Genomic DNA, 25,155 nt, shown 5'->3' with positions numbered 1-25,155 from the left:
TGAGAGAACAGAAGCTCTACCGTATCCCCTGTGGCAACACACCTCCTAAAGAGGCATTTTGGGTGAAAGGGCAATGGGAAGTGGAAGCTCCTGGAAGAGCTTCAGAGAAGAATGGGCTGGAAGGTGAGACTGGGCATTGCTGGAATCTCAGTAAAGAGTAGCCTTAGCTGCTGATGCGGCTCGCCCTCCACTTACTCCTGTTCCTTCCACTTCTACTGAAATTCCATCAGTGGTCTTACATCTAACCAAAAATAAACAAATGGGACCTAATTCAATGCAAAAGCTTTTGCACAGCAAAGGAAACCATAAACAAAACGAAAAGACAACCCACAAAATGGGAGAAAATATTTACAAATGATGCAACCGACAAGGGATTAATCTGCAAAATTTTCGAATAGTTCATGCAGCTCAATATCAATAAAACAAACAATCCAATCAAAAAATGGGCAGAAGACCTAAACAGACATTTCCCCAAAGAAGACATACAGATGGGCCAAGAAGTACATGAAAAGATGCTCAACATCACTAATTAAGAAATGCAAATCAAAACTACAATGAGGTATCACCTCACACCAGTCAGAATGGCCGTCGTCAAAAGACTACAAATAATAAATGCTGGAGAGGGTGTGGAGAAAAGGGAACCCTCCTGCACTGTTGTTGGGAATGTAAATTGATACAGCCACTATGGAGAACAGTATGGAGGTTCCTTAAAAAACTAAAAATAGAGCTATCATATGACACAGCAATCTCATTCCTGGGCATATATCTGGAGAAAACCGTGGTTTGAAAGGATGCATGCATCCCAATATTCACTGCAGCGCTGTTTACAATAGCCAAGACATGGAAGCAACCTAGATGTCCATCGACAGATGAACGGATAAAGAAGATGTGGTACATATATACAATGCAATATTACTCAGCCATTAAAAAGAATGAAATAATGCCATTTGCAGCAACATGGATGGACGTGGAGATTATCATACTAAGAGAAGTAAGTCAGACAAAGACAAATATCATATGATATCACCTATATGCGGAATCTAAAATATAATAACACAAATGAACTTATCTACAAAACAGAAACAGACTCACAGACTTAGAAAACAAATTTATGGTTACCAAAGGGGGAAAGGTTGGGGGGAGGGACAGATTGGGAGTTTAGGATTGATATATACACACTACTATATTTAAAATAGATAACCATCAAGGACCTACTGTATAGCACAGGAAACTCTGCTCCATATTATGTAATAACCTAAATGGGAAAAGAATTTGAAGAAGAATACATACATATATATATAACTAAATCACTTTGCTGTACACCTGAAACTAACACAACATTGTTAATCAACTATACTCCAAATACAATAAAAATTAAAAAATAAATAAAATTTTAAAGAACAAAATCAATAAGGGACTAATATCGGTGAACTGAGCTGAAGCCAGTGTACCCCCGCTAAGAGGGCAGCCACTACTCAGCTCATGTTGCAATGTGGACTCCTCACGGCCAAAACTGAACATTTATTTTTTTTAAAGAAAAGCTGCAAATATGAATTTTTATGTAAAATATTTAATTTTTAAGACAACAGTCAGTTCAGTTTTATTTTTAAAATACCATACTGACCAAACAAAATATATCTACAAGCCAATTGTGGCAAATGGGCCACCAATTGGGAAGTTGTATCCTGGTCCAAATTCTAGCTTCTAATATAAAAATATATTTATTCCAGGTCAGAATATGTTAAGAGGATCTGTTTCCCTTTTCAATAGCTCTTATGATAAGTAGCCTTATACCCTGTGGGGTTTTATAGGATTCACGGTTCCCCAGAACTATTACGAAAATGAAAGCAAGATGAATTTTTGTGTGATTCATCACTGGAATTTGTTCAAAGAGTGGTCTGACACCTATAATCATCCCATCACCTGATACCTAATTTCAATTTTTATTTCCACAAAAAATTTGGAAAATTAAATTTAGATTTTTAAGCAAAATTAGCAGTCTATTAAAAGCAACGAGGAAATATCTTAAGGACACTGAATCTCAAAACAAAACATTGGCCATCACAAATTACTAAATAGTCAAATAGAATGAAATCATAATGTGAGAAACCTATGTTCACAATGACACAATTATTCTATTTTTGATTTTAGATCTCGTAAGCTAATGGGCAAGGAGAAGAAAAGGATTTAATATTACCAGCCAAAAAGCACAAACCTAGAGTGAACAAAACTTCTGTGGCTAGAATATAAAACACTTACTTATAGATATTATTATTATTATTTTTGTGTGTGTGTGGTACGCGGGCCTCTCACTGTTGTGGCCTCTCCCGTTGCAGAGCACAGGCTCTGGATGCGCAAGCTCAGCGGCCATGGCTCAAGGGCCCAGCCGCCCCACCGCATGTGGGATCTTCCCGGACCAGGGCACGAACCCGTGTCCCCTGCATCAGCAGGCAGACTCTCAACCACTGCGCCACCAGGGAAGCCCTACAGATATAATTTTAGATTTTAGTTGGAATGACATTTCTGGATCTGAAACGTTTTATTAATCAGTGTATAAATTAGAAACAACTCTGTGAGAAATAATTTTTTTAATTCGGGTTGTTTTTTTTTTTTTTTTTTGCAGGGTGGGTGTTGTTTTTACCCTCTTCATCTATTTCTTACATGCCCGATAAGTCAGAGAAATACGTAGGTGTAGGATGTTTATTTTTTGTTCTTGGAACATCTCTTTAAAAGGAGCATGAAAGTAAAGTTTAAAGAATAAGAGAAATCAAGAATGACAACAAGTTGTCATATCTAATTTTAAGCATTACCCCTGAAATTAGTGTCATTATATTAGGTACTGCATCTGCATGATACTATAGGCTTAGGGTGCAAATTAAGTTAATTTGGAATAAGAAAAATCAGGTTTTAGAGATAAAGAATATAATAAAAATATATAATTTTACTTGCAATATGAACAATTTTTAAGCTACTGCTGATTCTTACTATAATTTCTCACATTAACAGGTGAAAAATAAGAAAGAGACTGCTAGGTTGCCTCCAATATTTATTTCCTCCTCATTAAAAAAAAAAAAAAAAAAGCCCTGCTTTGTATCTGAGTGCATCACTGCTTAGAATAAAGGCTTCTTTTCCCAAGTTAACCTTGAATCCTGGTGTGGCCATGCGGCAAACTTCTGGTCAATGCGATGTGATCAGAAATGATTTGTGCAACTTTTGAGCCTTGACATTAAAACTAAGTGCACTCTCCTCTTTATCTCTCTGCACCATCTCATTAGCTGGAGTGCAGACAAGGTGATGAGCCATCTTGAACTACACAGTAACAGGCAATTCCCTAGGGATGCTGCAGAAATGATGTGGAACGAACCTGGGTCCCTGGCACAAGGCCGTCCTCATATCACCCACCCTGGCCTAGTTATGGCCAGACCACATATGAAAGAGATAACACGTATCTTGCTTAGGCCAGCGTAAATTTAGGTCTGTGTTACAGTACCTGAATAATCTAACAAATACAAAATTTGTTTATAACAAGATCCAGAATAACTAGCAATCAAATCATTTAGAAGTCAGTTGCAGCAACACAGAAACTGCAAAAAAGGAAAACTAGTGCCTTTATGATGCCTGAGAAAGCATTTGGGGAAATTATCTGCAATCCTGGGAGGCAAGACCACGTGACCCTGAGCTTGCAGAAACTATGAGGGAAAATCACAAAACTGATATGCATTGGTTGTTTCTTGTCACTTTCAGCAAAGTTGAACAAGAGCTACTAAAAGCAATGCAAGCAAATTTCTATGCTGAAATTGAAAGGAATTTGGCTTTTTTTTTTTAAGGTAGACTTTCGCAGCCCAATGTCTGAAATTTAAGGTTACTAAGAACCTTGTAACTTGGGGCTTTGCAAAACTGATCAAGCCAACTGAAATAATTTTAAGATGTGAGTCTCAAAAGGTAGTTTCAGTGAGAGATAACTCTATGGCCCCAAAGCTTTCTCCCTTAAAGACCAGACAATGTGAGCCAGCTGAGCAGCTAAAAATCAGATTGCGATTACTGCCTTATCCTCTCAGCTTATTTTCAAGTGGCAGATTCTCTCCAAGAATGTATCTCTGAACTCACTACAGATGTGACTTGTGCAGATTAACGGACAATGAGGAACCTTCCAGACAGCAATATCTGGAATCATAGAGAACAACGAACAAAACAGATTCTTCCAGAGAGCAAATCAGGAGGTGCCCTAACCAAGGAACTTACTCATCTACCAGTTTAGGACTCTTCCTGCCCAGCAGCACGTGATATTTTATACAGATTACTGACTTCTGATATTTCCCATTCTTGCCTTTTTCAAATAGTAGATTGTAATATGGCCATGCCATCATTATTGTCCATTACATGTACTGGGGGGACAGATAACTTGTCGTGTAATTCAGAGGTGATATACATGGAGAAGCATATCTCAAATATCTAAAACTTTTAGTTGAAGATGGTCCTGGTACAGAAATTTGGATTGTCTTTCTTGAGAAGGAATGACTGTGTTCTATACATGGGAAGAAGAGAATGCATTGGTATTTGTGTGACCAAAAGGATGCATATGGTACAGACGATTTGTTTCCAAATACCCATTCTTCCCTTATCTAAGAGTAACAGATACTGAGAATTATTAATAGGTTTTTAGCTGGCCTAGAGTTGCCACAGTAGAGACTATATTCCTCACATTTCTCAATATTCCCAAAATCCATATAACAAAGCCTTGGTCAATGATGTATGAGAAAAAAGTAATATGAACTTCTCAAAAAGTTAAACATTAAATTACCATATGGCCCAGCAATTCCACTCCAACGTATGTATCTGAATTTAAAACATATGTCCACACAAAGACTTGTACGTGTTTGCTCATAACAACATTATTCATAACAGCCAAAAAGTGAAATCAATCCAAATGTCCATCAACTGTTCAATGGATAAAATGAATACATCCATATGACGGAACAGCATTCTGCAATTAAAAAGTATAAGATACATATATATGCTGTAACACAGATTCACCTTGAAAACAGTCTGCTAAGTGAAAGAAGGAAATCACAAAAGGCCACACACTGTATGATTCCGTTTATGGGAAATGTCCAAAGTAGACAAATCCATAGAAAAAAGAAAGCAGATGGATGGTTGCCAGAAAATGGAGAAGTGGGGAATTGGGAGGTAGGGGGTTCTTTTTGGAGTGATAGAAAAATTATGGAATTAGACAGTGGTGATTATTGTACAACTCTGGGAATATATTAAAAAACACCAAATTATACATTCTAAAATTTTTAAGTGTGAATTTTATGTTTTGTGAATTTTACCTCAATAAAAAAAGTAATACAAGCAACTCCCAGGTCATATAAAAAAGAGGTGTGTCCTCTCTTTCTTTCCTTCAGCTCCCTGGCTGGAATGCAGATGTGCTGGTAGGGACTGTCTCGGATACGTAGAGGAAGGCAACTCACTAAGCGGAGAGTGAGACAGAAGAAGCTTTGTGTCTCATACTGCAGAGTTAACTAAGCAACACTGGACAGCACTGTCCTAGACGGTCAGGTGGAAAATAGTTAAAATTCAATTTAGTTTAAACCTTTGTTATTTAGGGTCTCTGTTACAGCAGCCAAACCTTTATTATAATTCAAGTAGTAGAAGGAAAATTACGTAACTTCCAGAATTGCTAGTAAATTACTGTTATTATCTTTTAACTTCTGTCCCACCATCATACAGAGATTGAGATTCTAAGTAGAAAGCACATCTAGAGATGCAGAGTGGTGCTGTCTCCGGGTGCCTAAGCTTTCTCATTAGACAACCCTAAAATTAAGTCCTCCTCTGACACATGCTCCCCTTATGACTGATTATTTAATCCCCACAGCCAAATGTTTCTCATGGGTAAACTGAAAATAATAATATCAGCTCTATGCCTAACACATCACTAGGGCTCAATAAATTGTAGATTTTTAGACACAACACTCACATTTGGGGTATCGTTGGAGGTTTTGATTTTTCTTTATATATGCAAGTTTTTCTCCACGGAAATCATTACTTTTATTTCTTTGTCTTCTGCTTTTTAAATGCTCTCTAGCTCTAAAATTGATTGCTGACCATACAATGAAAAACTGCTTCTTGATTAATGTTCAATATTACCAATTAAAAAATGAATGAGAGCAGTCAACAGCTGTGATTGGCTATGGCTAATAGTAACTAGGTGAACAGGTAGAATAAATAAGAAATATTCGTGATTAGCTATTTTTTGAAAGCAATTCAAATTAGACACTCTTTGGTATAAACCCTCTGGGGGTAACAGTGCTCTTGAAAAGTTGTTATTCATGCCCAGGAGATGCAGAAACCAAACTGCAATCGCCAAAAACCTGTGTCATTCAGCCGGATGCACGGTGCCAAGTCACAGTTGGCAGTCAGGAAGAAAAAATGCCAAATTACTGTACTGTCTGACGCCTTTAAATGAACCTTAAATGAACAATGCATCTCTTGAGCTCAATATGCTATAGGCACGTTACTTCTCCCTGTGTAACGTGCTTCTCCCTGTGTCTTCAATGGTCTTTCCTGTGTCCCTATCTGTGTCCAAATTTCCACTTCTTATGGTCAGTTTGGATTAAAGTCCACCCTAACGACTTTGTTTCAGATTAATCACCTCTTTAAAATCCCTATTTCCAAATATAGTTACATTTTGAGGTACTGAGGGGTCAGACTTCAACCTATGAGGGTTTTAGGGGATACAGCTCGGCCCACAACAAATAGCAAAAGAGCAGTCATTTTAGTGAGACTGATTAGACTCTTCAGATCATAACTTTTTGAAATTATCACCAAAAACAATCTTGAACCAAATGTACCACTACCCTATCTTTCTTCCTTTGCATAAGCTATTATATCACATCCTTCATTGTCTTTACAAACGAAAGAGTTCATTTTTCCAAGTTTTACTTTCTGTACCAACTCAGGATCAGCTAGTTTGATTCTCTCATAACCTTTTCAAGCAGACAGCTTCTAAGCATATAATAAGCCTAATATTATGCCCACTGTCATCTCCCACCTCCTTCCCCCAAAAAAAGAAACAGTTAAAATGCTGGCTTAAAGACATTTGGCTTTTATTAATCTCACTAAGTCTCGATTTTTGCCACGATGAAATGAATATTATAAGGGTCCATATTATGTGTTGTGAGGTTTAAAAGAAGCAACGATATATGGAAAGTGTTTAGCATCATAGCCAACGTGTAAGAGATTGCTCTGTAAATACTTCTTCTTCTGTTTATTATTACATCACATACAATTTTGACCATAATCTTTAATAATTGTATTTACATTTAAAATTATTGGATAGTATGAAATATTTCAAATTAATTTAAAATACAAGCAATGCAAAAACTACATGATAAAAAAGCATGACACCTTAGTTGATGATTTCCTATTACAGGCATATTTACTGCCCTCTGGTGGCCACTGCCTTAACAGAGCCATTTCTAAAGTAAATGTGTACCAAAAATTCTGTATCACAGTCCTTTAGAAAATATTGTCAATCTGTATTAATAATTAAGGGAATCATTAGATATAAGCAATTATACCCTGACGTTTGATTCTGCGAAACTAAATATCTCTACTTTATAAAACCACAGTCTTTAAAAATTTGTATGCTTATGAAAAGATTCATTTGGGGAACTCTTTAACTGACTCAGGAGACCTTCACAAGACTTTAGTTTTGCTGTCATTTAAATATTTGCCCATCTGAATTTTGAAAAAGCACTGAATTAGATCAGTGTTTTCGTAAAGGTTGTTTTCTTAAATATCTGGCCAAAGTTACAAGGTTGCTTTTAAGGACCCATATGACAACCTTGCTTTACATCATCATTACCATCTTTGCTCAAGTGTATATCTAGCTTAGTTTCAGCTCTATAGTAATTCATAATGTTTCCATAACATTTTTGTATTAATTTAAATATCCCAAGCTGGAAGAGATTAAAAATTTTAACACATGACTTTGTTTTCCACTAATGCAAATCCATCAGTCTTGATAATTTTAATAAGAAAAATTATAGAGGGATAGGCAGAATATGGGATTTAAGAGTTAACTGTTTTTTAAGTAATTATAGAAAACATCAATGATTGAAGTTGAGTATCAGGAAGAACCTGATACAGTCTAGGGAATTTTCATTAATCCAAAGAAATCTCTATCTCAACCTTTCTTTTTTTAACATAAATTATTGTTATTATAATATAATAACAATTTAAGAGACATAAATATAAGCCTAAGTTTAAGTTTTTACACATTTATAAAACCTAAAGTAGTTTTTTAAAATGAGAACAACCCACAAAACTACTTCAAATTAAGAAAATTAATTTCACAATAGTCACTAAATTGCTGATTGTAACTTAAATATGATACTGTTCCGGGGAAGGCAGCTGGTCTATCCCACCATGAGCTGGGTAAGGACTCAATTCTTCCACAATACCTACCCTACTAAAACTCCTGCGAAATTTTGTTTCATGTTGAAAATCTCAATATCCCTTAAAACTCTGTTGACAGGTCCTATAATTTATCCATATTCAGAGTTTCTTAACCTCTTCTCTGAACTATTTTCTGACCTACAGTTTCTCTCCATCAATAAGAATCTGATCAGAATCGAATTAACTGGAAGGCTACCTCTGCATGTAACTATCTGTATATCTATGCTGCCAAGCCATGTTTGGCTTCTTACTCAAATTACAGCATTGATAATGCAAGTTAATTTATTATGCCTCATGACCATTTGCTGACATATATTTTGCTTGTAACAGTTTTAAGACACATCCACAATTTTTTTGACAACTCATTCCATTAAGAAGTGGTATCTATAACCTCTCCCTTTGAATCTAGGCTGGCCTTAGTGACTCAACAGAATGGAATCAATAGAATACAGCAGAAGTGACGCTACGTGACTTCCAAAGCTAGATCATAAAAGATGCTGTTGCTGCTTCTTTGCTCACTGGAGCGCTCATGTTTGGAGCCATGAGCCACCGTACAAGAAGGACCATTCTGATGCCACCATGCTGCAAGGAAGCCCAATCCACCAGAGAAACCATGGGTAAGTGCTCTGGTTCAAAGATCTAGTCACTAAATTTATTCACATTAACTTCTGTGCATCAAATTTTACTTTGGGGTCACAAAGCTTTGCCCTGTGTTCTTACGTTCTTCCCCTGTTGATCAATGAATTTTCTGAGATTTTATCAGGAAAAATAGTTGAAAACAAAAAGACAGTATTTCTAAAATTCCAACACGGCTGATTTTTGGTAGCAGAGTTCAGAGGTGTTAACAAAACACAATCTGATATAAAATACTGGCCAGGGACCTTCAACACCCTCCAGAAGAAAAGGTGAAGAATCCAAACATAAATCTTTTAAAAAACTGATACTCCACTGTGTAGTTTGTTTAATGCTAAATACATATCTTTATCTAGAAAGGATCAGAGACCGAAGGGACATTTTTTGTTTAATACTTTTTGACACATATTATTAATACAGTCATTTGCACTTCTAGGTGTTTAGCAATTCACCAAGGAAAGCCTCTTGTGGGAATTATTATATCTGAACAGCTGTAAGTTGACTGATATTTTTTTAAAAAAGATAAACAGAAAGAGGTAACCATTCCACCTTCCCATACCAGTTAAAACTAGGTAGTTAAAAAAACACTGTACAGATTTTATTTTTAATGCTTAATGAGAACAGAATGTTGGAATAAGCAAATTGTTGCTACCCTAAAATTATGAGAAAAAATATTTGGAACTTGGTCCATGCTTTTTAAACTTCCAAAATTATGCTTATTGCTTATATGCACTCTGTCTTTCTTTAGGAGGCCAAAGTTCCAAAAAGAATAAAATAAAATTATTCTCCTTGAAGTTAAGTAGATGCTAGTCAGTTATAATTGAAAACACCTTTCCTCTGTCTGCCTAACCAACTGATTTATTCTTTTCATTATCCAAACATCCTACCAAATCTCTCTTTAAGGTACATTGATTGATTGTTGCATTCATAATTTTTTATAAAGGCATTTGTAACAAATCTAGATGCTAAACACTTTGCTTCTTTGGGATTGGTGTAAACAGTTTTCTAGTGATTCTAAGCACAGAACTGAGAAGCCAGGGTCTGCCAGTCCAACAGAGTCATCTGCAGTAGAGGTACTCAATGCCCAAAGCCATACATCAATTCACAGCCGCCAAGAGTGCAGGCTGGACTTTTCAGGCTCCTGTGAGCGAGTGAGTCAGTGAGTGCGTGAGTGTGTGTCTGTGTGCTTAAACAAACATCAGTGCAGTCCCATGAATTCTCCTTTCAATGTGTTACCTGCTTAGTATGAACATGATAATGAGAAGCAAACATTTCTAGTATTTTGTTTTCCTTCATGAGCAGAAATTAAGTATAGAAACTAGAAAAACACACAGTCACGTCAACTGTTACTTACTTAGTACCACCTGTGTGCTATACTGATACTGGGTGGACTAAGTACTTTATTTCCTCTGTGATCTTTATTATCTCCTTCCTTCGGCTGACTTTAGGTTTTGTTTGTTCTTCTTTTGCGGCTAAGTACTTTGGTTAAAGCTCAATCAATCCTGAAAAACACCGATTTTGGAGATGAGGAAACTGAGGCTCACTGAGATCAAGTGATGTGTTCTGGTTATATAACAATGATGTCATGCAACCAAAAGAAGGATTTACACCTAGTTTCTTCTGATCTCAGTGTCAGATTAAACTACAAAATAATTTTAATATTCAATAATCAACACAGTGAAATCCTTTTTTCTCCAATCAACAAAACTTATGGAAAAAATCTCTGAATAAAGTTTTATCAAGACTGCATTTTATTTAAATATGAAACAGTTTACTTGCTTAAGTCTTCCTAGGTCCATGAACTCCAGTTTAATTCTTCTCTATAAAAATTCAGCATTTTGTAGTTTCTCTGTCAGAGGTAAAAATGACCTTAAATAGCCTGATCTGTTTCAGATGGCAAGGCTCTAAAACTTCATACTTAAAAATAAACACTATTTATACATATTATTTGTATACCTGTTGTCTCATGAAAATTTCAAAACTAAAATTAATAAAAATTGGTTTTCAGTCATTTGTAAGTGAAGTTACATTAAGTCTCATACACTACTTGTTGAACATAAATATGCAATGAAAATCCATTTTTATGAGGTCACTGACAAATTTTCCAAAGTTAAGGCTTGAAAACAGAAACTGTAATGTTATTATACATTATTATGACAGATTAATATATAGGTGTAAATTTTCAATTTCTACAGAAGAATATTAACATATTTTAAAGTATCAATCTATCACTTTTTCCTTTTTTAATCTGTAATAAAGATTTAATTTTTAATTGTAATTTAAAAAAATTTTATTGTATATTGAAAAGTCAGTAAAAGTTTCACTGCATATTTTTCTGGCCATAATTATTATGTATTTCATTTCATAATTATTGAAAATAGTCATATCATGCTGTAGAGAAATATTAAGGACATCAGGCATGTCACTTCTGTGAGGTATGTAACATGCTTTTAATAAATTCTTTTTCTATTTAAAGTAGTCAGAATGGATCCTGTTATTTGCAACTAAGAACTCCAATCTATATAAAAGGAGGATGAAAGGGATTGTTTTAAAAGAGATTTCAAGGGCCTAGAAGCCACACTGCAGAACTGCCCTAAAATAAAGAAATACATAAAAGAATAACAAGAGTCTTGTGATTATTATGTTATGCCTCTAAGACTCAAATAATATTACAATTTCACTTCGTATTTATTTTTATTTTATTTATTTATTTTTGCGGTACGCGGGCCTCTCACTGTTGTGGCCTCTCCCATCGCGGGGCAGAGGCTCCGGACGTGCAGGCTCAGCGGCCATGGCTCACGGGCCCAGCCGCTCCGCGGCATGTGGGATCTTCCTGGACCGGGGCACGAACCCGCGTCCCCTGCATCGGCAGGCAGACTCTCAACCACTGCGCCGCCAGGGAAGCCCTGTATTTATTTTTAAATGGTAGCAAATACTTCAGTGTCTACCCCTTCCACATTTCCCTTTATTTAGAGGGCCTCCATCCAACCTAATATTGATAATAATACTAAATGTAAAGTTTCACTTATGTGTCATATGTTAAAGCAGATACTGAGTTCAGAAATAGAAATAAAGCCTACATTCTTGCCTTCAAGGGATTTACTGTGTAGGAAGACAGGAAGACACATACATTAAAAAGGTAAGTTGCACACCTCAAAGGTCAATATGCAAAGGTGACAGGACTGTTCTAAGTATATTAAATATTGAAAGTTTTAAAAAATATATTATTAACTTTCCCATTGTTCAACATTCAGTTATGCCATTAGGAACAAAGTTCTATAAATGTTTTTTTGAGTTATAAGGAATAATAACAAGAAGAATAACCAACATTAACGGCTTCTTTTGTGCTAGATACTCTTCTGGGTGCTGCATATACTTGAATTCATGAACTGAGATTATGTTGAACCTTCAGCTAGCTTTCAACCTTAAAAAATGAAAATCAATGAATCATTAAGTAAATACAACCCAAACTTATGGGAGTAAAATTTATCAGGGGTAAATAAAAGTTATATTTCTTATGGTTTTTAAATTTCACTTTTAAAAATTACTTAAGATATAATGCTTTTTCATTGTATTTCTCCTTTCTTGTGTTCCCATTTCCTGAATACGTTCCACACTTTTTCTCTTCTATGGACGATCAAAGGCTTCTTTCCCCTTCACAGACATGGTATTTTGGATATCCATCACTGTACATATGACCCTACGGCATGCTCCCCTGGATCTCTATGCTGCCTCCATCATTAGAGAAACTGTATGCATTACCACAAAATGCAGAGGACATAAACTACCTTAAGCAAGAATGATCTAAAGTGCCATCTGCATTCTAAAAATCATTTTCACCAGGTGAAAGATAAGAGCTTCTTTACATAATTGATTTTACTTAATTGTTCATTTGTTCTCCACTATGGTGTATTAAATAAAGCAGCTCATAAACTTTAAATAAATGCGTAAGTGCATTGACAGTCTTCTCAAACGAATGCTTTTTCAAGGCAACACCTTTTGTAATCAATATTATTAACTTCTGTAACAGCTGAGGCATTATGAATTCATTTGGTGTTAATGCACAGGTGCCAGTTTTTCTGGAGGGCAGTGATAAAAGGCGATAAGAAAATGAGGAGGTATACTTTCGAAGAGACAAACAGATTATAGCTTGAATAAAAACTATGTATCCATTTAGCAGCCCACTAAAGTGGAGATACTAAATGCTATAATACAAGGCACAGAGGCTAAAATTTAGAAATAACTACGAAAGAGAGACTGGCCAGTCTTTGAAAATCTCTGCTCATTCTCTCAAACCTAAGGCTTCCACAGGTCTAAAGTTTAGAAGTAAATTACATCACACCCACGTGTGTTCTTTGGCGATTCCTAGGCCTCCTTCTGTAGCACCTCGCCTCTCAGGCCCGTCCTTCCCCACAAGGTGCCTAAAGCCTTTGAAATCCTAGCTCTGCTCTTCCCCACCTCCAGCCAGAGCCTCTCATCACAAAAGCAACAGATTAATGTATTTATTCAAAGGATAAAGAAAAACGAGAACACAGTGTGTATGGATTCTGCCCTCATACAGGGTGTCCACATTTTTTAGTTTTATAAAAACAAATCCATTGAGACTGTTCCAAACCCAAAACTATCAGATAAGTCTGCAGACAAGGAGAAAAATTCCAAGAAAATTATAACAACTCTATGATTTGAGTTTCAGAAAATAGCAGTTAGGGTCCTACTTCACTGAACATTACCTTTGCTTTGCAGATTCAACCAGAATCAGATTCCCATGCTCACTCCCATCCCCAAAATATCAACTGCCTTGAAGTTTCTCCATTACCTGTACACAGCAGGAACACCAGCTGCCTCTCATCAGCCAGTTACACCCAGAGTTATTCCACCCCAAGCTGCTACTTTTAGACTCATATTACTCACACAAGGCCCTTTATCCTCCTTAGCAAGGATCCTTTTGCTGAAAACTAACCGGCTTTCTCTTTAACTAACTTCCAGCATCACCATCAGTGACTTCAATATCCAAATTTATTACTGATACATAAGCCTGACCTTATACTCCTGTGATTCCATCTCCTCTAACCTTCAGCTGTACTCCATTTAGTCACCTACTCACATGGTCAACCCTCTCGTTATATCCTTCTCCTTACCATATAGATTTGTGCCTCTATTAATTTGTGGTCACTGACCTCAACAAAGGAACACTTCCCAGCAACTCATTTACAACTTGGAATCTCTTTGAAGTTCCAATCCTCCTCACCTTTTCATCAGCCTCAAATTTTATCTGACTTATTTCGCTGCAAAATATGCAATATGTCAGAAAATAACCTCTATAGTCCTTGCAATAAACATGCAAACCCATCTGCATCTGCATTTATCCCCTCCTGCCTCTCTGCTTTTTAAGAGAAGAGCTTGCCCTCTTCCCATCCAAAACCTTCATCTTGTGCTTATGATCCCATTTTCTCCAACTCCACATACACGTATTCAGCTCCTAGAGACTTCACTTTTCAACCAGGCATTCCCTCTTCTCTCTGTTGGCTTCTTTTCATCAGCATTTAAATCTACTCAGATCTTCCTCCAAGCAAAGAACAAAACAAAATGTATCCTGCCCTCCCCATCTCTCTCTAAAGGATTTTTCTACATGCACTGATTGTTAATTCCTCACTGCTCATGCTTCCCTACTCTGCTTCTCCTTCTAGGTTTCTGCGGGATATAAAGAAACCAGCTTGCACCAATTCATGAGAGCCCATTGTGTGCACCTTTTCCCAGCTTCAAGGGGATGTTAACACTGGTAGTTCAAAAATAAGTAACGGGAGGAATGCTTACCCACGGAAATTGGCAAATGCTACAAATCTATGAATCAGCTTTGTTACTTTGTTTTTTCATTTATCTGCACACTGCTGTTTGTCTTCTACAATCCCCCAAATGCCATTTCTCAGCATTTCTCAGATGCTACTGTAAACACACTTTTTATCCTTCTTTTCATTCTCAGAAATTCAAACATCACCAACGTATTGAGAATTCTCACATATGCCACCAGCCCAACACTCGCTCCATAAATCTACCCAAATTCTCCTTGTTTCTCTCCATTGAAATTTTCTCATGTACACGTCAAAACTTAATATTTCCGAAATTGAGCTCACGTTGTTTCTTCCAAAAGAGGGGTGCCTTCTGCCATTTTTCAGTAAGTGACTCAGTTGCTCAAAAAAGAAAACTGGGTATTATCCTCGACTCTTTGACCTTCCTTCATTGCAAGTGTATTCTACCACCTAAGTATTTCTCAAATTCACAAACTTCTTTTCTTTCGTTGTTCTATAGCCATAAGCTATAATTTAAGTTACTTCAACAGCCTTCTAACTTGTCTCTTTGCATCCAGAATTGTTCCGGCTCAATCCATTATCTTCACTACAAGAATATTTTTAAAAAACAAATTTAAAAATCATGTTACTCTCCTACTTAAAACCCTAAGTGTTTCTGATAAAGTCCGAAACCTTTTCATAGTTCATTAAATATTTTCTAATCCGGCTCCTGATGACCTGCCCAGGTTCACCTCTCTCTTTTCTAGTTTATTGTATGCTACAACCATTTCAAATGCTTTCAGTTTCCCAATTTTATCATGCTTTTGCTTTTCCACCTCCCAAAGTCCTCTACTTCTTCCTGTGTCATTAGTTGTTGCCCCTAATTTTTAATTCAGTAACTATTTTTCTTTCTACACCTTTAATTTTGTATCCTGTACAGGCATCCCTTGGTATCAGAGGATTGGTTCCAGGATCCCCCTCAGATACCAAAATCCCTGGACATTCAAGACCCTTATATAAAATGGCATAGTATTTGCACGTTTTATAACTTTACTTTCAAAGAATTACATTACCATACAGTATGCCTCCCTTATAAATGGAGAAACTGTGTATCAGCCTATCATCAAAGGTGTTTTTATTGTAACAATGTTTTTAATACTATATTATGAATATGATTGTAATACTATGTGCCATAAAAATTGTATAAAGATTCATTACTTTATAGGTGGCTACCACGAAGCAATCTTATAGCTTGCACTAGGCTACCACCATAAAGCAATCGTATTGCGGCTTCTTTAATTATCAATGTATAAATCATTATACCTGTAAATAAATATGAATTTCTCTTTCACATTATCTTTTCATTTTTGATGCCTAGTGTTAGTAATACGTATAACACCCACAGTGTTTTGTATCATGTAAGACAACACTGATGCAGGTACTGACACACAAAGGATTCATTTTGTAACCAGACGAAATAAACTTAGGTTATCGATAAATACAGTATAGTACTGTAAATGTATCTTCTCTTCCTTATGATTGTCTTAATAACATTCTCTTTTCTCTCGCTTACTTTATTGTAAAGATATGGTATGTAATACATATCACATACAAAATATGTGTTAATCAAATGTTTATGTTATCGGTAAGGCTTCCAGTCAACAGCAGGCTATCGACAGTTACTTTCTGGGCAGTCAAAAGCAATATATACAGATGTCCCACTGTGCAGGGGAGGGGGAGAAGTGTTGGTGCCACCAACCCCCCCACTGTTCAAGGGTCAACTGTAACGTAAAGACGTGAATATCACTATAAGGAAAAAGTTCTTTCTTTTGCACTGTACTATTATCTGAGCCAACAGTCACTAGTACATTATAAGGTAAAGATGTGACATGTATTTTCTTTATGCATAATATAAAAATAACAACGTGCCTAGCACAAAGCCAGGTACATCACAGACTCTATCAAAGTCTGCTTAATGTGAATACATGCCAAATATATAAAGTTATAGATTTGTAGAAAAATCTGAGCACCCTCTTAAGGATAAGAAAATGATTCCCCTCTTCTCTGTTTATAACCTATACTCTTAAAAAAAAAAAAAAAGGCTTTGCAAGTATTTGCATGTGTGAGACTTTGTGTATCCCACACTGACCTGAGCAGACATGTGGTATAATGGGACAACTGCCAGAAAAAGTTCTTCTGCCCCCAAAATGTTGTATCCTCTGGCTTGCTGACCAATGTCAGTAATCTTCCACTTTAGTTAATTTAGAATTTGAATGCCACAATTAAAAATGCTTTTACTTTCAAAAGGGAAAGTCACAAGAAACCACTGATTAACCACTGCAGCCTTTATTGGTTTCTTGGTTAAATACTAAGCTACCTAGGAAGGCATTCAAGGATAAGGACAATGAGAAGTTTTAGAATGAAAAGTTTGGGAAAGAAATAGAGTGGAGAGAGAGCTGGGCAACTGGGCCGCCAAATGAGGCCACAGAGACATCAAGGGCAGGAAGCATTTCAGAAAGGGAAGTAGAGGGGAGCTCCTCTATGTCACAGTTCTGCCCAGGGCTATCCCAGCCAGGGACCATTATATTTGCTTTATTTACTCTTTTAACAGAGTCTAAAAAGCATAAAGGACCTGGCCTGGTCAGGTCTCTTCTGGGCAGCTTTTTTTCTAATAGAACCCAGTAGCCACAGCCATAGAGAGCATGAACAATCTCTAAAGGGGACAGTCTACTCAGGGCTGCTCCATCTCTGCTTGTTCAGATTGGCCAGAGAAGTAATGAAATGTCCTCTGAAAATCTTTTCAAGTGGATAGTATTGTGGGATTTTTACCCAGCTTTACTGAACTATAATTGACATATACATTCTGTGTTTACTTCCCATTTCAGACTTTTTTCTAAAGAGTAAAGACATAAACTGAAAGTTTAAACATCTCTTTCCTTTAAAAAGAAACTCACCACATATATTCCCTTTTTTAAAAAATGGATGAATTTTAATCTGCTTACTATGGCTCAAAAAAGCAGCACTTCCCTATAATTCAAATATTTAAATGGTACTTTTTTTTTTCTAACCAGACTCAAAACAACTTAATATGAGTGGATTCTAGTGAATTTCAAATATCAGAATCCAGAAGATCATCCACAGTCTTCTGGACCTTCCTTTGCAATGCTTTTTACATTTATTAGAGACTCCTAAATTTAGCAGTTATATAAAGTTATATTTTATGTAACTAGAAATTTGTCTTCAAATGCTATAGTAACTTTAATGTGTATGAAGCTCTCAAGGGGCTTCTATTTTTTCTCCTAGAAGGGAGAATTTCCATAATTACTCTCAAATGTCATTAAAATGTTTTTAAAATTTATTTCAACTTTTCTCAGTCCCCAGAAAAACTACTTTCAAAACGGTTACCTTGAAATATATATATACACACACGTATACACACACACACTCACACATACTGTGGAAACAGCTGTTTGATACTGAAATGAAGGACTATCACTGAACTGTTTACACTCCTGATGCATGCGCCTTTTCAAATTACAGACATGGTATTTCAAACACATAGAGTTTAAAGGTAATCTGAGTGAGGAGACTAAGTCATTGTACTTAAGAAAAGTGAATAGATGTACATCACTGCAAAATATTCAGCTTCATTCAGATGACTCTATATTTCACATTCCCTTATCAATGATAAACGTTGTCTCTAAAGGAATGTTGTCTATATATTTTTTCTAATGATAGAACTTGTCCAAATTAGAACAAAAGTCTGAATTTTTCTAGTTATGCTATGAGAGTCTATATCATTTTCAGACTGTGACTATGATTGGGAGACAGCACAGGAGTATTAGTGTTGATATCTATTGGGCAAGTGTTTATTTCTTGAGGAGATTTTTTTTGCTTTCTGTCTTGAATGGTACAAATTTTAGAATAAACCATCTAAATAATGGCATCACTTCTTCACTTACACCCCACTGCCTAAGATTTGTTTAAATAGTCACAAGGCTGAAAATTCTGTAGAGTTATCAAAGCAATATGTTTCGAGATTCAAGAAATGATACAATAATAATGTAAATCAAAAGCTAGGGAGAAAACATAAATTATTTTTAGAAGTATTATGTTAACGTTGGCAACTCATTAGACAACCTGTAAAATGGAAATACTAAATTTTGGTAAATTTATTATTTGCAGAATGTTTCTTATAGACATGAGATTTCTTCACAATCTTTAACCCCATGAAGTGAGAAGAGCTTGAGGTCTTTATTTATTTACTTAATCTTGCCGTTTCTAGTTTGTGATTTCTCCTTCTCAAGTTATAAAACGTTAATGATCATTACAAGCACTATTTCACAAACTACAAATTAAAGTTCTATAGCACTTAAAAAGCTTAAGAGGCTACATTTCTGATTACATAGCAGCTATCTCAAACGGTTATTACATGAGAGGTTTCTAAGTAAAATCACAATGAAAGCAAGGTAAAAATTAACTGCATGATTCTAGCGTGGCCTGATAACATTTGCTATCATGCACTGATAGCCATGGAAAACAGTCTTTACGTCTCCAAGGAAAAGCAGACTTTAAGGTCTCCCAACATTGGATTAGATGCCCTTATTTCTAAAATAATCTTTCAGAATCAATGAGTTATTAAAAGGGGGCACATACCATCCCCCACCCAGAAATTAGTAACATTGTTTTTGGCAAAATTCTACCAAATAATAATAAAAAAACTTTATTTTGCATTCTGCCTCCCTTCATGGAATTTGCAATCCAACTGGAAACATAGAAACAATATCTGAAATACCAAGCTATAGGGGGTTGCAATTTAGAGTTATGAAACTGGGTTCTTTTCTCCTCATATCTTCCCATTTTCTTTCTGACAATGCAAAAGGGAAATTGAGTCTTTATTTCTTAAGGTGAGGTCTATGGCAGGATAGAAAAACAAAGATGGCTTCCAAATATTTCCATTTCTAGCTATTTACTCCAAAATCCTAAGACTTTGGGGAACTCAAAGAATGTTGGTTTCCACTAAAGGGAGGAGATTCAAGGAAAAGATTTTTCCACAGTATAAAATAATTGTCCTGGCCTTCTTTTTTTTTTTTTTTTTTGGTTGGGGAAGGGAAGATGAGGTAGAGATAAAAACAAAAGAAGGAAAATTAGAATGATAGATCACAATCATAGAGAGCAAGAATGTCCAGAGGAAACGGTTAACAGGTACACACCAAGAAAGACAACCAAGAGAGACCGTTGCTCTTGTTCAAGGACCAAGTTGCCCCACAGGACTACAGAGAGTACAGTGCACAAACTAACTACCCAAACTTCACATGATCAAGTTTGGCTCATGGAACAACCATTACCATTTCTGATATCATCTACAGGAGATTTCAATTTATCATCAGCTAACACCTCGCCCAATAGCCACCCAGAAGGAGAGCTGCCCGTGTTGCAAAACTGCATACGCCCCACCTGAATTTCTTCCTGATAACATGTCTCCTCTCAAAGCTTAAGGATTCTTCACCTGAAACTAATACAACATTGTAAATCAACTATACTCCAATAAAATTTTTTTAAAAAAGCTTAAGGATTCTTTTAAGCCCAAGAAGAAGCAGGTGGTAAGCTATCTAGTAGGCAGGTAAGGCTGGAAAAACTGAATTGAACCAGCTTGAAACTGCGTTTAGACTCTCTAAGGGTATAGTCATTACATATCATACGAGGGAATTTGCACTTCTGGGGGAACTTGGCCACCAACCAGGAGGTAGAAAGTCACAGTTAAAAATCACTGCTGAACATGTATATCTTCGTGGAACTTAAATATTGTGTTAGGAATTTTAAGGAAAATATTAAGAAATTTAATGGTAACTTGAAGCATAATTTTTACATATGAAGACAGAATAGACTCTTTTATGGAACAGAATATAAAATAAACTAAAATACTAAATATTATGGCCATTACCTTCAAACTCAAACTCAAAAGATTTCCTCCAACTCTGCCCTAGGGCTTTAGCTCCCTCCGCTCTAAGAATAAGATACTTCAGTAGGAAATGTAATAAACACCACTACACAATAACATGTGCAATTCATTGTGAATCTTTCCGGTGCTCTAAATTTTCAGGGAAAAAAAAACTTTTTAAAAATGAGTTTGCATAGATAAACTATTATAAGCTAATTACTGAAAAAAACAAATATTTACATAAACATAGGATATTTACATAAGTATGAAGAAACACTGCATACTTTGATGTGCAGAGTTACTTCCCTTACAGTCTTCATTTAGGTAAAAAGATTTTGGGGTTGTTTTTTTTCCCAACTCACCAGCTCTACGCAGCAGCATCCCACACCACGTGTGGCCTCACACGGCTTCTCCGCCTCCTTCACAGAAGAGGAGCTGGAGACGATTCCCGTCGCTTCCTCGTGGGCGCGAAGGGTGTGCCCACCACACGACGATGGTCGATGACGGCGTCCTTGCTGGCGTCAGGGTCGAGGCCAGGTTCGGCACCGCGGGCGGGAAGACGCTGGCATGGCGGCGTCCCAGCACCCAGCCCGGACCAGAGCCTCGTGCGGGCACCCGCAGCTCACCGTCGCAGTTGGCGCAGGCTTGCCTGGGCTCGTTCAGCCGCACCAGTTCGGTCCTTGGCTCGTACCAGCTCCTCTGCGGGTGTCAGGCTCAGCTCCACACCCAGCACCTGTTCCAGGGCCTTGATATTCTGGCCCGCACCCTGGCAGCTTCCTCTGCTAGCTCCGCGGGGTGAGGCCTGCAGGCTTGAAGTCTGGAAACTTGATGCCTGCAGTCTCAGGAACAGCTGGCTTCTCGGCCTCCTTTTCCTGGGGCGGCTGCTTCTCGGGGTCCTTGCTCCGCAGCGGGGTCTGCGGCTGTGAGTAGCTTCAGCGAGTCCTGGCTACGCTCCTCGCGCTCCTCTGCCGGGACTAGATCTGGCGCAGCTTACGTAGCGGGTACTTCTCCGCCGCCACCTGCTCTGAGGCTTGTTACCGGCAACGCTTCAGCTGTTCCTTCCGCCGTTGCAGGTGCCCAGCATCAAACCCTGGTATCTTGAGGTCTGTGTTTGGCATGGCGTGCATGTTGGCCAGCTTGGCACAGATATGGTAATACCGCTCCTTCAAGTCCTCCACAGACCTCTTCTTAAACCGCTGGTGATCATCCCGATCGTGGCTAATGACAAAACAGAGGTCAAAGCGGCGGCTGAGGTCAAAGAAGTGGTCGTTTCTGCCTTTGTTCAAGAGTTGTGGTGAAGATAGAGCTAGTATCCCTGCTCTGAATACACTGGCACCTGCACAGTCTTATGGAACCTGGCGAAGGGGTAGTCCTTGCCCTCCTCAGCTGCCTGTCGCCAGTAGAAGAACGTGGCTTCAGCCTTGCAGACTAGGTTGGTGAATGGCATCCACTTACAGGACCACGCCTTCTTGGGGCCCAACTTGGCCTTAACTGTGCGGTGGCCTTGACCAGGGTTACTGGGTAACAGTGGAGGTGCATCCTTCTCGTCAGAGTAGCACAGTGCTTAGAATTCCTGGTGCATGTCCGTGGGAAGGTCAGTGTCTCTGAGGACTTCCTGGACTTTTTCTTCCGCGGGTTGGTATTGTCCTTCTTGCTGATGGTCCCGGAAGCCGCATGACCCTCTTATCCCCGAGTTCTAGCATGTCCTACCCATCTGTGCCCACAGACATTGCGCCTGAGAGATAGGGGAGTGCCCCGAGGTCAAGGATCAGTGCCTGGACTTCCGCACTGCGGCCTGGTGGCTCCATTATCCCCGCAAAACCACAGACCTTTTTTCTTTGCCGGGGGTGGGAGAGGTGGCTGGTACGCAATAACTTTACTGAAAGAAAAGTGTAGTGAAATCTGTCGAAAGCTTAAGGAAGAGAACTTCGACACCTCCCCTCAAGCTCAGGACCAAGTGCGACGAGTGGATTCTTTCAGGATGTTGTCAGGCAGGGTGCGTCCATCTCCCTGCTGTTTCCCTGCAAAGATCTGCGTCTCTATCAGCCAGTGTCAGCTGGCGGGCAGCAACCAAACCAGTCGTTTGCACTGGGAATATGAAGAATTATTAATTCATAAGAGGGAATTTACCAATAAGAATGGTAAAGAGAATCTAAAGAATACAGAAAAGACAGATGTAAGTGGCAGTCACTACCTCTAGGACTAAAAGAGAGTATTCAAGGAAGAGAAACTTGGAAGAAAGCTACGCAGACTGATGTTCAGAACCAGTTGCAGAAAGTGCGACTGTCTCCCACTGGAGGGCAGAGTATTTCACCGAGGTGTTGCACACCACGCCTGGCCGGCAGAAACTAACTGCACAAAGGGATTCGAGCAACACTACTAGGAAGCCACCAGCTGAAGAGGATGGGAGCAGGGCACTGAAACTTGCTGGGAGTGGCTACCTCTGAGGTGAGAACAAATCTCACGAGAAAGCTGCATCTGGAGTTCTGGCAAAACGTGCTAAGAATCCACTCCACAGGGGACACACTATTGAGTGACCCACATGAGAATGGCAGCTCAGCTGCATATCACTATAGCAAAAGGGGAAAACCACTGGTTTCTGGAAGAGGGGGTCTTCTCCCCTGTGGTATCCTTCCAGAGCCTTCTACTATAATGTTTAACATTATGCCAAGTGTTAAAGGAGAACTGATTACAAGGTCCAGCTCCAATATTACAAAGCAGGACAAAGGAGGATGGTTTAGGGGCTGAGGTTATATGTTGAGAACAGACACCCTGTACTTCCAAATAACTTCAACTATAATCCTTCAGCCATAAAGGAAGACCAGCATTCGTTTCAAAATTCTGCATGTCCATGTATCATCTATACATAAATATTTTGAAGTCTGAGTCTGTGTCGTGGTGACGGGGGCGGATTAGTATCAAGGAACGCTTGCTTCTGGCCACCTCATTTCTTAGATGAAGCTGCATATCAATAAATAACAGTAGGTGATATTAAATGTTAAAAATCAAGGTAAAATAATGATCGCAGCAAACTCTTTTCACGTGATATTAGAACACTGTTTAACAAAGCCACTTGAGTCATCTGAATCTCTAATGGAAACATTCTATATCCTATTAATATTAGGCTAGATATTGAAAAAACAAACTGATGAGATGCAAATAATTACTGTCTCATGGAAATGAGTTCTGTATGGTAAAGAAGATAAGCCCAAATTTTATGGTTTTATTATCCTGTATAGGTCATTATACCAGTTCGATATCTAACTAAGCAAATTTATATATATATATATTTATACGATCCTATATATATATATATATATAGGATTGTTTCATTTATTCACATTTAAGTTTTTATTGATAGATTACATCTGCCACATACCTTCTGTTTTCTGTCTTCCTCCTTTACATTGAGTATTTTTGCACTAAGTGAATATTTTTAATGTAACATTCTAATTTCTTTAATGTTTTTTCACTTTTGAAAAAAGGATTTTCTTAGTTGTTGCTCTGGGGATTTTTGTATATATCTTAATTTAGAATCTACTCTAGATTTATACTGGTTTAATTCCATTGAGATATAGAAGCATTAATTCTGAAGAGCTTGATTTTTTGTGGTATTATTGTTATTCAGTTGCATCTGTATATCATACAAATCCAACAATAAATTGTTATAATTATTACTTTATATAATTTCATTTATTTTAAAGGAGCTGAGGAAAGAAAGGAGAGCAGGTATATATTTATAACACTTATATATGTAGTTATATCTTCTTATGTACCATTTCTGGTTCTCTTCACTTGTGCCTGTGGATTTGAGTTACCATCTGGTATCATTTCCTTAGCCCAGTACAACTTTGCTCCCACTCACCTCCTTCGTGCTGGTGTTGGCAAATAACATTTCTATATGTTATGGGCCAAACAATACAATTATATACAATTATATTGTTTTATACAATTTATTTTGTAATCAGTTAAGAGAAGAGGAAATAAGGGCTTTATCAATTTCATAGTTCTCCAAACTTCAAGAATGAAATCATTTTTTGTGTAAGCCTTGAACTTTGAGTCAGGAGTTGGGACTTCATACCTAGATCTTAATTAAGCCGGACTAACTTGAGAGATGAGGATTCAAAAGAAAATGTGCAAGTGTCTCCTCCAATTGCCCTCAAAGCATGAAGGAAATTACAATTTGAATGTGTTACGGAGTCGTACTCAGTTAATATTTACCAGTCTTTTAAAAAAAGTCCTATATGCTGAAGGTCTGATGACTAAAATATACTTAAAAGCCTAAATTGATGACTTAACAATGTTGAAAAAGAAGCATTAGGCCTTGATGCCACA

At 37.4% G+C, this 25,155-nt stretch overlaps 1 pseudogene; it reads right to left on the bottom strand.

Annotated features, from left to right (window-relative positions):
• Positions 1-21,140: 21,140 nt before the first annotated feature.
• Positions 21,141-22,550, bottom strand: LOC132512801 (DNA methyltransferase 1-associated protein 1-like; annotated as a pseudogene).
• Positions 22,551-25,155: the final 2,605 nt, after the last annotated feature.

The sequence above is a fragment of the Lagenorhynchus albirostris genome, chromosome 21 (assembly GCF_949774975.1).
Source record: "Lagenorhynchus albirostris chromosome 21, mLagAlb1.1, whole genome shotgun sequence".
NCBI lineage: Eukaryota > Metazoa > Chordata > Mammalia > Artiodactyla > Delphinidae > Lagenorhynchus > Lagenorhynchus albirostris.
This window is presented reverse-complemented; position numbering and strand designations above follow the sequence as displayed.